Source organism: Scardinius erythrophthalmus, assembly GCF_964197995.2.
Source record: "Scardinius erythrophthalmus genome assembly, chromosome: 22".
NCBI classification, from domain to species: Eukaryota; Metazoa; Chordata; class Actinopteri; order Cypriniformes; family Leuciscidae; genus Scardinius; species Scardinius erythrophthalmus.
This window is the reverse complement of record NC_138242.1, coordinates 6906424-6924726: the sequence shown is the minus strand read 5'-3', so window position 1 is coordinate 6924726 and position 18303 is coordinate 6906424. Positions and strand designations below refer to the sequence as shown.

Here is an 18303-nt window from a genome sequence, read left to right as displayed (position 1 = left end):
AGCAGGAATATTAGGCTGCTGTCAATTTAAGACAATGCACGGATCCAGTGTACTGATACTGTACACATGCATTTTCTTTCTCAACTGTTAACGCACATTTAAGACACAACCAACTATGTTTACTAGGATACTCGCCAAGATGTGCATTTTGACATAATTTTGTGTGAAATTGTCCAATCAAGTGCAAGAAGTTGTGAAAGAGAGCTCAATTCAGTATTCACTTCACGTGCTATCAGACACAGCTTTCATGGCACGCGCTTCGGATGTGCAGTTTGCACACATAAAAATTCTCCCACACAGGGAGAATTTATGCTTGAATATTTCAGAAAAGTTTTCAGAACATGTCCAAAATTCCACAGTACTGCTGTGGCACATGTCGAATCCTATAGGTTTTTTTTTTTTTGGGGTACTGTAATTAGAGATTACCGGTATATATTTTTTATGTTCTCGTTATCTGCCTGATAAGAAAATTAGGTCGATGTATTAAAGCCAAGAAATAATGGATTATTTCTTTCAGCTGAGACACTTCAGATGCTCACTCTTCACCATGATGGTTTTTAAATTGCTTGAAATATGAATGGAATCGCTTTGAAAATGAAAATACATTTAAGTGCAACATGTGCAGCGCAAATCTGTCATATAGGCTACATAAGATTATGAGAACACTACTGTTAAAGAATGTCGTGAATTTTTCGTACGCCCATGTTTTAGCGTGTTGTTATGGGAAGAACACATCCACTACATGACTACCACAGTCAAGTTTGCTTGTGCATTTGCAGCCTTTTGTGCAATTTTACGATCTTCATTTTGTATCTGATTTATCTCATATAGGATGCGTTTGGTTAAGTTAATTATGCTGTAGTAAAGCGTTTCAGTTTACGAATGATTATCTTTATCTTAAGCGCACACCATTCAAACATCAATGCACAAAATTTATAACTATGTTAATTTGGTACTGTCATGTACACTATTGTAATACAATTATGTGAATTCTTTGGTTTTAGTTGCCATGTTTTAGCGCGTTATTGCTGCAAGAGCGCATCCAAAACAGCAGTTACATATTCTGACTATGTAACTTAGTTAAACTTCACTATCTTTTTGTGCATACATTAGTTGAAGTGAAGTATTAGTTGAAGTTACATTAGTTGAAGTTGTGATATTATGTTTATGTTGCATAAATATCTGATAAATCTCAAAAAGGATGTGTTTCGTTGAGTTAATTAATCTGGTAACAAAGCGCTTCAGTTTACTGGTGTTCATTCAGCTCTTCACAGCTAGCGCCCACAGCTAAAACAGCAATGCTGTTTTTATCTACAACGTGGTTTAATTAAAACAATTATTGCATTTACATTTACATTTATTCATTTAGCTGACGCTTTTATCCAAAGCGACTTACAATTGCTATATATGTCAGAGGTCGCACGCCTCTGGAGCAACTAGGGGTTAAGTGTCTTGCTCAGGGACACATTGGTGTCTCACAGTGGATTGGAACCCGGGTCTCTCACACCAAAGGCATGTGTCTTATCCATTGCGCCACACCACCACCCCATTTATTGTCTGTGCAGTGGCTATTCTATTTATAGCACATGCATTTTGATTCTTTATATGTAAGTAATGTTGTCCAATAACTTGTTTGCATTACTTTAAGGCAGTAGATTTTTGTTTTTGTTGTTGTTGTTTTTCTTTTTTGGTAAAGTTGGCCATAGTTTATCTTACACTGGTTCAAACTAGGCTACTGTACTGTATATGTTTGATTTATGTTGAAGTGCTTGCAACATGCACTTCAGCATAAGTGAGCTTTAGATTCAGCGGCCAATATATACATATCAGTTATAGGGTTTCAAATATAAAGAATTATTGGTATCTGCCAAAACTTTTATATCGTTGCATCCCTAACTGTAACTAAGCCATCAATAATCACCTCATTTTCTGAATGAATTCAAGCAGAACTTGTTTTTCTCCCACAAAACTTCTCACTCCCACTTTATATTTTTGTAAAATACCATGACGCCATTTCACCACTGCTTTAGTTTCCAATCTACTCTGATGTGTCTGGCAGTAAAGTGGTCTTTTCTCTCAGCTGTGTGAGAAACCGGCCTGTTTTAGTCAGTGGAAACCAATCCTCAGTGCTGTTGTAAGGTTGGCCAATAACACTCTCCCCTTTTCTGTCTGCCGAAATCATGGTGCTGCAAGTCACGTGGAAAGCAATTCATCCCAAAGGAATAAATATTTTTAGAAAGCAATATGATGGCCAGAAATAATGAATAGCATGTGATATGTAAGGCCTTTGTTTTAAAAGGCCCACAGTCCTGCTGTGAAATGCTGAATCCAGCCATTGTTTATTTTATACTATTCACATGAACTATGAAATTTTCCTTTTTCAACCAGCCAAATTTTAACCTTTAAAACAACATTATGCTTTGCTTCTCTGCTGTAGGTTGAAGAGATTCTGTGACCCACATTCTTTGCAGAGACTTATTAATTCACACTTTCATGAGCCAATGTTCCCTGCATTTTATCTTCTGTCTGTGAAGCTGTGATGCATGAGGTCATGTTCGATAGATGTAGAGGCTGGTTTAGGTGACCTTGCTCAAATTTAGCCAGGAGCATGGTACTTTGTTAACAGCCCCCGCGTTAGCATAGGCTCTGCCTGCTCAGCCAGCTTGACAACAGGACATGACAGGCCTGTGGGGTTAACGCAGTCAAGGGTGCAGCACTCGCCTTCAGAGCGGCCGCTTGTCGAGACACTCCTCCCTGCACCTGACATATTTTGTGAGTTCAGCTGGAGAAAAAGTGTCAAACCGCTACTTCTGAAAGCTCCCTCTGGATTGTAGAGTCAAATGAGGGCAGGTTTAAAAAAAAAAAAAAATTATAAGAGAGCATTAAAACCACATGAAAGGGTTTCACACATAGCCAGTCAATTGCTTATAGCTATGTCTCCATCCAAAGTTGTGAATTTAACTTATGCACAAAATTGGAATATTGTATAAAACATTTGTGAATAAAGCACCACTTTTGCCATCCAGAGAGTCGAAGAGAACAAAATCGTCACTTCCTGATAAGCGGGCTCTAAATGTAACTTGGAAAAGTAGGAGAAGCCACTGTATATAGCATAACGTGTTATACATAAGATAATGTGTTATCTTGCTTTCGGAGGCAGATGCTGCTCTTTGGGGTAAGCAGTTGTGTAAGACAGTTGTGGGAGGGAATTATACCGAACCACCAAAATAACAAAAAAGATGCAGTGTTGTCAGACCTTGAATAATGGAAAGAAAATAAGCTCATATTCATTTTAAAACAACACAATACTCATTTTTTTTAACTTAGGAAGAGTTCAGAAATTAATATTTGGTGGAATAACCCTGATTTTCAATCATAGCTTTCATGCGTCTTGGCATGCTCTCCACCAGTCTTTCACATTGATGCTGGGTGACTTTATGCCACTCCTGGTGCAAAAATTCAAGCAGCTCGGCTTTGTTTGATGGCTTGTTACCATCCATCTTCCTCTTGATCACATTCCAGAGGTTTTCAATGGGGTTCAGGTGTGGAGATTGGGCCGGCCATGACAGGGTCTTGATCCATCCACACCTTGATTGACCTGACTGTGTGGCATGGAGCATTGTCCTGCTGGAAAAACCAATCCTCAGAGTTGGGGAACATTTGTCAGAGCAGGAGGAAGCAAGTGTTCTTCCAGGACTAGTGGTCGACCGATATTGTTTTTTTAATGGCCGATGCCGATATCTTAGAGAGCAGGATGGCCGATGACCGATATTTTTATTCTATACTTTAGATTTATTTTAATCAATACGTTATAAATTTTAAATAAATTAGAAAACAAATCTTTAAAATAAACATGCTTATACTTTAGATGCCAACTTCTTGAATCTGCAATACTATTACAGTATTTTTCACAAATTAAGTAATTGTTTAAAAATATATGAATATGTGAATAAAAAGGAAGTAAACACTGTAACATTGCACTCAGTAATCTGGTAAGATTGTGCGCACTGGTAATCATTTTTTTCAAATAAAGACAAGGTAACGCTAATATTATACAGCACACAGTGAAAACGATATGAAGATGACACAGTGGGCAACTGGATATAGCACAGCATATTTTAAAATGAAAGATTTAAAGTTTTTCGATCGTGACTCCTGAAGCTGATCTTCTGTTTGCATTCACTCACTTCGCACGGACCGACCGTCACTCGCAGTAACACGTTTATCAGGCTACAAATGCACACTTAACAAGATATCACAGCTGGATTCCATTAAATTTGCAAGGTTTGTGAAATTAAATGTTTATTAGATATTCAGAGATTTATTTAAATGATGTAGATGCGCATTTGCTGAATGTTGACAGTAAATGAGAGAGTATTTTAGCCTAATTGTTTGCCTTTTCTGTAACAAATAATATAAAAGCAACACTTTACTTTTTTGCTTACCATTTACTTTCTTTGTTTACCAGTTCTGTCTAACAAAGTGTTAGATATGACTGACAGAGAATGTAAACTAATGAAGACGGAGAATGCGAGTGAGCGCTGTGTGAGCAGGCGCTGCCGTTCTCTTCTCAGGCGCTGGTGTTCTCAGCGCCGCCCGTCAAAATAAAAGTCCCACTTCCAACACATCGGCCAATCAGAAAAACGTATCGGCTATACGTATGTCGGTTGACCACTATCCAGGACAACCTTATACGTGGCTTGATTCATGCCTCCCTCCCAAAGACAAATCTGCCCGATTCCAGCCTTGCTAAAGTACCCCCAGATCATCAATTTTCAGCTTTGTCCAACACCTGGTCGTCTAATGGTCGTTTAGGGGGTGCTTCAGCAAGGCTGGAATCGGGCAGATTTGTCTTTGTGAAGAACGCATGAATCAAGCCACGTACAAGGTTTAAATCAGGGTTATTCCACCAAATATTGATTTCTGAACTCTTCCTAAGTTAAAACATTAGTATTGTGTTGTTTAAAAATGAATATGAACTTATTTTCTTTCCATTATTCGAGGTCTGACAACATCTTTTTTGTTCTTTTGACCAGTTGTCGTTTTCTGCAAATAAATGCTTTAAATGATGATATTTTTATTTGGAATTTGGGAGAAATGTTGTCAGTAGTTTATAGAATAAAACAAAAATGTTAATTTTACCCAAACACATACCTATAAATAGTAAAACCAGAGAAACTGATCATTTTGCAGTGGTCTCATATTTTTTTCCAGAATATAAAACATTAAGCATGAAGCTTATAAAATTGTGTTTTTGTCAAAGACTATGTCTGGATCAGATTCAGTGCGACGATCAAAACATAGCCTAGATTTAGTAGATCGAGTAAATCACCCCCAAAGCTTGCACAGTCCTAGTCTCTCGTAGCCAGACCTTCAGACTGACGGCAGAGGGTCTGGACTCCATCGCAGCTTTCTTTGGCCAAGGACCGCCCAAGAGGATGTTTGACTGGCATGTAATGCAACCAATCACAGTTCGCTTTGATCCGCGTCATGTTTAGGGGCCTGGAGATGTAGAGTCGATGTTCCTATGATAACAAACCTGCGAACGTCACATACCTGCTTCCAGCGATCGCTCGTTTCTGCTGCTTCTTTGCCTGTATTTGAGCTGGAGATTCTTTCTCGTTCAGGAGATGCGTAATAGCGCCCTCTACCTTATAACAGTGATAACACTGAAAGCCATTAAAAACCTGGCAATGGCAAGTGAAGAGTTTTCTCTTAAAAGACGAGATAAGGCCAAAAAAATAATTCAAATTAGTTATGCCCACCAAATTAATCACCCATTGTGTCATTCTTATATTTTTTTAAATGTCTTACATGAACTTTTACATGAATTGTTCACCAACAGAACACCGACCTAAATCTTCAGAGCTTTGTTTATCTCACTCTCTCTTCACTTGTTCTTGTCCTCAGCTGGTGGATTGGTGGTCTGTAGCCTGCGATGGGATGCAGAGAGGGAGATTTTGGGGGAAGGGGTGTTGAAAAGTCTGTCAAGCTGTAGAATAAGCACGGCACCCTGCAGGGACGAGTTCTCTCTGTAGACCGACTCGGTTTTAAAATTTAATGGCCAAGCAAAATGCCAGACGGGGGCTGTTCTGCTTCCACGCCTGCATGGCGGACCGTAGGTCAACGACGGGGTTTGAGGGAAAAGGGCAGCCATTTAATGTGAAGAACAAAACAACTTATGTTTAGTTATTCCTCAACAGCCCTTTAAATTGGCTTATCAGACTGTGTAATATGTTTCACAGCTGGCGAGAGGATGTTTTCCTCCATATGTCTTTATTTATTTATTTATTTATTTATTTATTTTTTATTTATTTTTTTGCATTTACTGTAGCATTTCATCACTCTTCATCTAAACCAGTGCTAGACACTTGTCCTGACATGTCTGTTATGGATTTCAGGGATTGATGACTTGAGATAATGTGGAGAATTTCACCACACCCTGACAAAGTGTTTTACACGAGAAAGCTGGTTAGTGACAGTTTCTTTTGAAACACTGGCTGCTAATTACTGTTGTCTTTAATGAGACAGTTTAAGCTTCAGTTTAGGACTGCAGCTAACATCTATTTTGGTAAAAGCAAACATCTTGATTCCAAGGTAATGAGATCCCTAATTCTGAATATTGAACTTATCCCACACCCTAGCCCAGACTGGTAGGTGTAACTACAATTCTGCTGGCGAAAAGCATATTTCTGCATTGATGGCTGCTAAAAGTAATTGTGTATTACAAATTGTGTATTATATCATTGTCTTATAGTAGACGTTTTACAACTATGCACTAGGGGTTATGCACCTGATTACGACAATGAAACTATTTTAATTACAACATAATGTTGATGAAAATATGACAAGAAAATAACTTCTTGTTATTATTAATAATGCACCATCAATGTTTTTTTCTGGGGTAACATGTGTACTTCTTGAAAATGGACAGCGAGCAAGCCTCTGACAGCTGTGCATCACCGCAGCTTCCCTTTGGATAAACAGATTGCTTTTCAAATTAAATTACACATAGATTATCACAAGGTAAGACTTGGCTCTATTGTGATTGTTTGATGTTAAATTCATATAACAGCACTTTTCCATTGGCTGATGAACACGTGTGACTTCAGATGTGTGTTTAGAAATAAATTGTGGTGAAATTTGCTTCTGCAGCACATATTAATACTGTAAAGAATGGATGGTAAAATGTGGTTTTGGATTCTTTCGTGTGGGGTAGTAGTAAAGAGAAAACGTAATCAGGAATGGGGATTTTTATTTTTTTCTTGTTATAGAAGTGTTTAATAGAGAACTCTGGGTGACACAGGAGGAGGTTAAAACTAGAAATATAAAGTACTTGGACTCTTATGTGTGTTAGTGTTGTTTACTGGGTAAGCAGGTGGTCTGCAACTACAAGACAGTCAGACAAGCCAGTAACAAGTTTGTGATTAATTTTACTGGCAAACAAATTAATAATGTGACTGATCCAGTGCAGGACAAGATGAAGCACTAATAAGAACATCGTAATGATGTTCATGCCGTACTGTTAAATTAAACATCAGAACATATTTCCAGCCAATTTCACCTTTGACATTTTACCTATATTTGCATTTCATATGGAATAATTAATGGCAAGTTAGTCACGTATCACAAGGCAGTCTTGAACTTCAGTACAGGCTCTCTAGCCGTTTCTGAGAGCCAGTCATTACAGCATAGTAATTGGAGTTACTTGGGAATTGTGGTTTAAGTGACTATTTTCAACTACAGCATGTCAGTTCATGCTGTTAACAACTGTATTTAAAATACTAGTGTATTCTGTGAAAACATTGCTATCATTCAGATTCTGTCATTTGTTTCTCCAGCAAATGTGGGGAAATACTTGCAATTATATCTGATGACATGTTATAATGCAACTACAGTTACTGTTCTCATAAAAAATATCATTACTTCCATTACATGTAGCCTAGGACTTGAAACCAACACATATTTAATCAAAATGAATATTTCAGGCCAAATGATTGCGCTCCCTTTCTCTGTTGCAGTCTGTGGTTAATGCACATATGCTCTCGCTCATTTTATGAAGTCTTTGATGTTTAATAGGGATTCGCTTGCTGTCAAGATGAACCTTTTTGCAAAATGGAAATACTTTTGTGACTTTAGAGATGGGAATATAAACATAACGTAATGCACTATGGAAAAAATAACTCTGAAGCACATTCAACAACATATAATAGAATAAATGTCAGAAACGTACATTTTCAGTTTGCAAGATGTAAATACACATGCACTACCACTAGTTCTGCCAATAGAAATTTTCGCACACATTTTTCCATCTTTATTGTTGATTATTCACTGTGATTTCTGCCATCTGACTCTGCACATGTAGTGTTACCAAATAATTATCTGACCCACAGATTTCTTACTAGTCCACTCTTGCTTACACAAGCACCCACAACAGACTTGTTCTCGTTTGAGACGCTGTTTGGAAGGGCATGACATTGTAAAAACTGCAGGTTTACTTTTCATCCTCTCCTATGGAGGAAAGCCATTTGTCTGAAGCTGTTTCATTTTCAGCAGGGTGGATTCTCTAGAGATCTGCTGGGCACACGGTCTCATTCTCTCTTCTTTGTTCTCTTTTTTTTATCTTCTTGGTTTTAGCATTTAGCCTACATGGTTCATTAATTTAAGGTGTGACATTTAGCCAAAATAATAGGGCTGCCCCCGACTGAAGATTTTCCAAGTCGACTGTTAGTCATTTATTTAAGCCATTAATCGATTAATCGGGGAGAAATACTAAAGCATAATAATGAGCATTTAAAATATAAAGCGTTCCAGCACATGAGGCTTGCTGCAACAAAACCGGCAAACATAGCATAAACTTTTCTGAGATAAGAATGCATAAAAAAAAAAAATAATAATAATAATATGTGTGTGTGTGTGTGTGTGTGTATGTGTGTATGTATGTATGTATGTATGTATATATATATATATATATATATATATATATATATATATATATATATATATATATATATATATATATATATATATATATATATATATCTCAGCCTTATATATGGACATGGAAATTAAATGTGTAAGTGCAGTACTTATTTAGCTTCCATGCTCCACACGAACTCTTGTGTAAAGTGGCTTACATAATTACATTTTTTTTAAATAAGTCTTGTTTGAGGTCACACATCACCTTTTTGTGGTCATTCTTTACCCTCTCGAAATGTCCCCACACTTTGGATTTTTTGCCTGACATAATACCGCATTGACCAGCCGTGTTAGAGATCTGTCACTGCGTGACTTCGCAAATTCCTGTGAATTATTTTTCTTATCCGACTGAAGACTGATTAAAGTTTAGTCGAAAAAGCCTTTTCTCGTCGACTAACATTTAGTTGATTGTTAGGGGGCAGACCAAAAAAATAAATAAAAAAATAATAATGTAAATCACAAATACTTACCTTCTTACTTTAAAAATTAACATTTATTGACCGAGACCGATATGGCCTTTGATATAAGATGTGTCCCTAGTATGGAGCTTATTTACATATGAACATATTACATATGAAAAAGTCATTTAATTTTTTTTTGGTGAGAAACCTTGACTAAAATTTCCATTTTCTTTTTTTTTTTTTCAGATTTTTTTATTTTTTTATTATTGATTTTGGCTCCTTTTAAAATAAACCACATCCGAGGTGAGTAAGGAACTTGTTATGTGGATAAGAATGGAAATGTCCCACTGATTCTCGCTTCAGGTGGAGTTGTGCTCCCTCAGCACTTCTGAATGCCACTGAATTAACATTTTCTATCTCATAACCATGCTTCTTAAAAAAAGATAAAGGGAAATAATTCCACCCAAGCACCTCTTTTTATTAATATTAAAGTTTAGTCAATGTTAAATGAGACCCCAGTTTCCAATTTATTTTGCCACTTCAACGCCTCATTGCTAACGTTAATAACTCCTGGATTCTGGATTAGAACTATAAGTGCACTGGGGGAGCATCAAATAAGCACAGCATTTGTTAGCTCTTCATGGACTGAACATGATTAATTACATGAACATTTTACTAAATTATTCCCCACTTATTTAAATGTTTGTTAGGAGTATCAATTAATGGGTGAATTGAGAAAAATTACTGACCAAAAGTATTGTTTTGAATCTGTATTTTTCATTATTTTAACTATACAGTATTCAATATACTTTTCACTGTGTATCACATGCTCAAACATTGATTTTGATACCCAGCAGATACAAATATGTGCCAATCATCATGGCAATAGCAACGTTTAAGATAGCGTCATTCTTCCAACAGCTGTTATACTAATTATAATAGTAACAATACTAATATTTAGTTCAGTAATGAAACTTTCAGAGGTGGAAAGAGTAATAAAATATTCTACTCAAGTAAAAGTACTATTACTACAATTTTTTTTTACTTAAGTACAAGTAAAAGTACCGGTCGAAAAATCTACTCAAGTAAAAGTAAAAAGTAGCTCATTTAAAATGTACTCAGAGTAAAAGTAACTGAGTTACTTTTTTAACAGCGGGGGTGGGTTGGGGAGTCCCCCGAGTAGGGTTGTAAAGGTATGAGATTTTCACAGTATGATAACCGACTAATATAATGGTATTAAACAATTATTAAATATAAAAACTGTATTATTAAATTAGGGTTATTATTATCATCAGTTAAAATGACAGTTACAGTAAATGGGATGAAAACAGTATTTTTGGAAACATTTGTTTTGTTTATTAAAATTTCAATAAAACATGTCTAATCAACTAATTTCAATAAATGATTATGAATTTGATTAAAGGAGTAGTTCACTTTAAAATGAAACCAGCCCATGATTTACTCACCCTCAAGCCATGTATATGACATTCTTCTTTCAGACGAAATTCAGAATTATATTAAGTCAAGTCACCTTCATTTATACAGCGCTTTAACAATATAGATTGTTTCAAAGCAGCTTTACAGAGATAATAGGATATTACAGTAACAGAGAGTGTTTTGGCTTTACAGCCGCTCTAGAATAAAGTTATTGTCCAGCTAAAGTTAGTTTTTGATTCATTCATTTTTGACTGATTCATTCGTTGCGAAAAGCAAATTAGTTATTAACTTAGGGGCCGCTAACACGACAGCACTTTAACAGAAAACAGAAAACTTTAATGTGTTCTGGCCGTTCATTTGCACGACAACAGTGTTTGGAGCTCGAGAATGTAAACCTTGAAATAGGTTACAAGGTGCAAGCTTTAAACAAATTTGAAAAACACTATCATCTCTGTGTAAACTTCAAAAACGTGAATCTGTGAAAATGCTGACGGCGTGCACATGCGTATTACGTGCATGCACATGCGTGTGCATGCGAGTAGTCTTTCTTTACAAATTTACCTCACCAAATTACTTGTCTGGCCTGCATAATACAAAAAAAATATTTGTCGCTTCCGCGTATCCATGCGAACTGGAATCATTTTGATAATGTTTTATCTGTACAGAGGTGAAGGAAGCCTCTGATATTAATAAACACCCTGACGCTTCCTAGCTTGATAATGGCTGTGGATTGCAACCATCAGTTTGAAGCTCATAAAAGTGCATCTATCCATCATAAAAGTGCATCCATCCATCCATCCATCATAAAAGTGATCCACACGGCAACGGGGGGTTAATAAAGGCCTTCTGAAACAAAACGTTGAGTTTGTGTAAGAAAGATATTCATATTTAAATCTTTATGAAGTAAAATAACTAGCTTCCGGCCAAACGAACATATGTATTCGACTTAAATCTAAAGCGCAACTTATGCGAGTAATGCGACGTACTGCTGAAATTTATGCTACGCCAGGACGCACTACACTACTTCTGACGTCATGAGTTGCATAAGATCCGTTTTAGGTGTAAGTAGACTGCGTATGGCGTACTTTTTTGAGCTTTAAACTGATGGTTGCAATCCACTGCCATTATAAAGTGTTTATTAATATAACTCCGATTGTATTCGTCTGAAAGAACAAAGAAGAAAGTTATATAGCCTACACCTAGGATGGTTTCAGGGCTGATAAATCATGGGGTAATTTTCATTTTCATTTTAACTACTCATTTAACAACTTATTTTTTATCATTAATAATTTATTAAAATGTTCAAGAACAATAGACTTCTATGAAATGTATTTAATTCAGAAAAATCCTTTTTGTTTTTTATGATTTAAAACAAATATATTATCCAAAACGGTGGTAATCAAATAAAAGTTTAACACATTTTTTCATCCTTTTATTTTTTGGCAAAGTGCTGCAAAACAGATTTACTCAATTAAACCATGGACAAAAATCCTTAAATAATGTTTAAATAATCTGTATTATTATTGTTGTTGTTAATATTATTATGAGAAGTACATTCTATTGTAGGCCCACAACAGTTATGTCATCATTTCTTCGTAGTTAAACCAAACTTTTATTTTGATGTGTTGCAATGAAGTCCTGTTTCAGAGTGTAGGCTATTTGACAAGGTTTTTCTCAAAGGTCATTCTCTCAGAGCAGCTCTGGAGATGTTCATGTTTTCATGTTCTCATATTGTTTGTGAGATGCTGAAAACACTATTAGCGCGTCGCGTACTTGAGTATGTAGTAGACGAAACGGCTCGTCTCATTTGCACTGATTCACACAGACACGCAGATTATACATTTATATAGCAGTCTCTTGTGCTTTAATATATAGACTACAGACCATGTCGCAATTTGATTTATTGTAGGCTACAGCTTTACTTTCATGTGTTCATGTGTTTCATGGATGGTGTTCCCGAACACGTTCTATGTGTTTCCTTCTTTTGCAGCCAATTTTTTGCGTCCACAATTTTTGCAAAATGAATAGGCTATGCTCAAGCCTCGAGGACAACCACGCGTTCGTTTTTCTATATCCAAAGTATCCCCATACTTACCAGGGGTTCGCCTCACGTGTGTGTGTAAAGAATCTGTATTGTCCGTCTCCATATTTTTTGTGGTTTTTACGTGTCTGTTCTCCCGCCCGTCAATCAATCAATGCTGAGCACGAGCGCGCGCGCTGTTTTAACCATAGTAGGCCTATGCTAGTTCATTTTTTTAATAATGTTTTTTTTTTTTTACTCAGTAACGCATATGTTTTAAAATGTAGCGAATTACAATACTTTAAACAAAACATACTTAAGTAAAAGTAAAATTACAGATTTTAAAAACTACTTAAAAAAGTAGAAATACACAAAAAAACTACTCAATTACAGTAACGCGAGTAAATGTAATTCGTTACTTTCCACCTCTGGAAACTTTACATGCAATATGCAAGCCATGTCACCATTACCTTGTGACACAAGCTGATTGGCCTTTGCTGATTCAGCAGCCAATGCGATTGCTTGCTTAACACAGACTTAACATAGTCTTGTTAAATAGTGTGTTTGCTGTTGGCTAGTCCTGAGACAGTTCCTCTGTAACCCTCTACCTCCCCCAGCTCCACCTGCTATGGGATTTATGAACGTCTATTCATGCAGAATATATGCAGCAGCGTGCATGTGTATCTAATGGCAGTAGCTAGTCCATATTTGCTCTGCAGACCTAATACATTTGCATTGCTATATTCATTAACACACCAAAACTACTTTGAATAAATGCATAATCAATCATGACAACTCTCAATCAAAAATACGGTAAATAGTAATATCAGACCTGCCAACCTGTACGCATTTTGCGTAGTGGATACGCATTTTGACGCTGGTATGTTTTGTCACTCTAAACTACGCAAAAACCTGGTGACGCCATCCTCAAATCAACCAACAGCAAAAGAAGAAGAGTTCAACCAATCATAGCGCTGGGTTCATTCCCCAAATAGCAAGCGGGGATGATTGACATATGCGTAAGGCCTATCATTAAAAAGAGACTGAAAGTCGACACCAATAAAGAATCCCGCTCGATCCCCCTTCCACTCCCGCGGCCCGCCGTCTGACTGATTTCATAAGCGAGGACAGTTCATGGTACTTCTAACTCCTGAAGGTAAACGGCCTGGGGTGGATGTGGAAAGTTGAAATATTGTATTGAGCTAACTTAATCCTCTGGATTTGATGATCACACGGGAGTGATCACATGAATTATCTTAAAATACTCCGTTATTCATGCTGACTCAGATAAGAGGAAGACATCATTCAGCCATGCAAATTATAAAATGCTCAAGTAATGCTGAACAATAAATCTAAAAAAAAAATTGAAATCGCTATGGCTATGGCTTAGTGATTATGAAAGTGCTGTGATTCAATGCATTCTCATCCTTGGGCGTCATATACTGACGCTTTTGACATTTTGTCTAGTGATCGACCGATGTATCGGTTTACCGATATTTTTCCCGATATTTAAGCATTTTCCCATAATCGGGTATCGGTTTTGTAATATCGGATTCGCCGATATACGGCGCCATCTTGTGGCCGTTTTGAGAATTCCGCCATTGCAGCCCGTCTGAGGAGATCAGTCAACAACAACTCTGTGCACAGGTAAAACTTATGTTCTGCTTGCTTTGCTTTAATTATTCAACTTTATTTAACATAACAGACATGCAGAAATGAGATTTGAGACATGAATGCCTGATATAGTTTTTATGCAACTTGGTTCTAAAAAATTGAGACGAACTCATGGAGTCGTAGCGAAATCCGTCATGTCCTGCCCCAATAAAGACGTAACTTTACATGGATTAAATAAAACAGACATGAATGAGTGCATGTTGAAAATAAAAGCGCTGAATTTAATTCTCTATCTGTTGTATTTGCTCAACATTAGTCTCGAGAAAAAAGTTCGTTCATATTGCTGAGCAGCACTCACTGGGTTGATGACCAGGAATGCTCAAGCACGGCTACTGAATGAAACTTTTGACAAGATTATCTTGTTTAAACATCCTAGATTGTATTATCATTTACTACATAGCAATTATTTCGCTAATACACATCTAAATATACCGCTTTGCAGAGGTGTGGACTCGAGTCATGTGACTTGGACTCGATTCAGACTCGAGTCATGAATTTGATGACTTCAGACTCGACTCGACAAAATGTACAAAGACTTGCAACTCGACTTGGACTTTAACATCAATGACTCGTGACTTCACTTGGACTTGCGCCTTTTGATTCGAGAAGACTTGCTACTTCCCATGAAAACTGGGGAAAAAACGTTCACACGCCGCTCTGTTTATCTGCATCTGTGAAAAAATGTGCACCACCTGTATGCATGCAGAGAGCGCGCGCGCTGCCTGCACGACATCCAATCACTGTAGTCCCACGTTGTTTTGATTCGACAACATCTAAGCAGGCACATTGCAAGACAACCAATGAAGCGCAACAAGCACAACGCATGCTACGAATTTGAAAGAATAATAAGCACCTTATTGGATGTATGTAGCCACACATCCATTTTTTTTCTCACGCACAGAAAAATCGCGAAGCAAAGAGGACACGGAGACCGACAGACTTGACAGAGCAGGTTAGTTATGATATAAAAAAATCTCTGCTCTCAGATTCTGTCACTTTTATTACGAAATTCAGACAATAAATACCGTTTTGGCGCTTGTAAATGTGACACGACAGATCCCTAGCGGCACGTGAACCGATCATCTCTAGCTGATTACGTTAAACACGAATGAACACTGTTGAAAGATACAGTACAGCTTACCGAAATGTATATTCCTCATACATAATATCGAGCCATCAATCAAAGGGGTCAATAAAACAGTTGGAGAACAATTATGTCACATAACATTTACCTCAGGAAAGCATTTAATGACCATAATATAGGCACGTTAGTTGGCTAGAAAAAAGAGCTATAGAGAGTATTTTGCTAAATATGTGTACTATGACATGTTTATTATATTTTTACTTATATCATTAAATAAAGTTGTTATTATAATAAAAAAATTCATTATATTTAATTTGTGTTATTTTTAACCTTAAATAATACTGCCAGCTGATAGGGCTCTCTGTATGTTTACAGCATTAGGTGAGTTGTTTTTTTCTTGAGAAAAATGAATGCCTATCTTGTGTAGCCTACCTAATATTTATCCAAATGAGTCAATATTAAATCAAATCATAATAAGTGAATTGAACTGAAATAATAAAAAAGCGTAGCTTACCAGAAATTGAACCATGTAAACATTGTAACATGTTGTCACTAAACCTAATAAAATTCAGTTTAGTTACTAAAATGTTTTGACAATACACTTATTGTGATGCAAAAATTACAATTATTAATAATTGCATCACAGTTGCACCTAGGGGTGTGACGGTTAGTATATAACCGTAAGAACGACGGTTATAGTTGAACACCATCATTAGATCTATATAACCACCAAAACCGTGTTATTAAAATATTTTTGACAAAAAAAAAAAATTATCATAGAGAATGTTTAAATACTAATTAAAAACAATTGTTAACAGTCTGTGTTATTAATGGTCTACGTCGTTTCCAACTGTATTTGATTCTTTGCCAAGTACCCCCTGACCGACCCAATTATTTTAGATAGAAATAAAAGCTATGATATAATGATATGCCATCATTATGAGATTTATTAAACAAATGAAAAACATTTGCAATAATAAACATTAGCAATGAACATTTGCAATCGGGAGACATGGTTTTTACCACTTAATGAAGTTTTGTTTTGTAGAAATCCTTTCTTTAAAGCGAAGTTCGTTTTGTACAAATTGTATCTTAATTTTAATAAATGTTTCATCAACCAATAGGCTCTATGTACGATCGCTTCCGCGTTTTGTCTCAGCCCGCCCAGTTAACTTACGTCCGGTGCTGCGTCAGAAGCCGTTTTTGCATTAGGTGGAGATAATGGCAAATTACACTCGCTGTTTACAAAAACTTCCTGCGGTTAATGTGAATGATGTTAACAATATTGTGAGGCAGTTAACTGTCACACATATGAGTAAGATAGAGAAGTTCTTTAAATTATAAATTTCAAGCTACATCAACAACTTTGAGGGTGAGTATTCTCTCATATCGCAAAAAAATCCGACTAGCGAATCAGTTTCTAAAATCGTTGTCTCCGTTTCTGAGAAAATTAATTGTATTAAAGTGAATTGTCCTATAGAACGCGCTATGCGGAAGTAAAGACGCCGGCTGAGATCCTACCGGAAATACGTTAGCAGCGTTCGTGCATAGAGCCTATTGCATGTATTTAATAATTAAAACCTATAGGAGACAATAAATAACCGTGACATTGAGGCTCCGATGCGCCGCGTTCACTTGCGTTGCATTGTGAAGCTGAACTAGAGCGCATCTCATCGTAAATGAATGAAACTCAGCTGAGGCCTCATACATTAGCATTAATATTTGCTGCATCCTTTCTAGAACAGACAAGGGCATTCTTGCGGCTTTGACATCTGGTCAAAAACAGTTGGTGCGGATGATGAGTTTTGTGATGCGGTTGCGGATGAAATAATACACCATCCGCGTATCTCTATTGATAACAACATTGAACAATACTTTTGACTCACGTTATAACCGTCATCACCAAATCTGAAACCGGCACACCCCTAGTTGCACCCATCTCCCCCCCCCCCCTTCCTTCCTGTTCAGCAGAAGAAATAAATTCATGTGAATTTTTTTGTGAAAATTAAATTTTCTGTTTTTTACTGTATTTGATTAATGTCATTGTATAAAAAGAGGTTTAAATAAATACAAATCTTACAGACATACATGATTTGTATGCATTTTATTTCTGTGGTAAGACGACTTGAAATGACTCGAAACTAAAATGGTAGGACTTTGGACTCGACTTGAGACTTGTTGGCTTTGACTTTTGACTCGACTCGGGACTTGCCTCATCTTTGACTCGACTTGACTTGGGACTCGAGGGCAAAGACTTGAGACTTACTTGTGACTTGCATAACAATGACTTTGTCCCACCTCTGCCGCTTTGTGGAAATTAATTATTTATTATCTCCACGCGCGATCGCGGTTGAGTAGTTCTGTGTAAAATAAATGCATAGATAAACAGCACTTTGTCAGTTGGCATTTCATGATCTAGATTTAGATCATGAAATGCTAACTGACAAAGTGCTGTTTATATAGTCTCGAAAATAAAAAGTTTGTTCATTGCTGAGCAGCACTGGATTGATGATCAGGAATGCTCAAGCACAGCTACTGCATGCAACTTTTGACAAGATTATCTCGTTTAAACACCCTAAATTGTATTATCATTTACTACATAACCATTATTTCGCTAATACAAATCTAAATAAATACCGCTCTGTGGAAATTAAATATTTATTATCTCCACGCGCGATCGCGGTTGAGTAGCCTAAGTTATAGTTCTG

At 36.6% G+C, this 18303-nt stretch overlaps 1 protein-coding gene across 9 annotated transcripts in view; it reads left to right on the top strand.

Annotated features, from left to right (window-relative positions):
* dipk2ab (divergent protein kinase domain 2Ab) overlaps positions 1 to 18303 on the top strand; it is a 52901-nt gene that overhangs the window by 9560 nt on the left and 25038 nt on the right. The window lies entirely within an intron of this gene.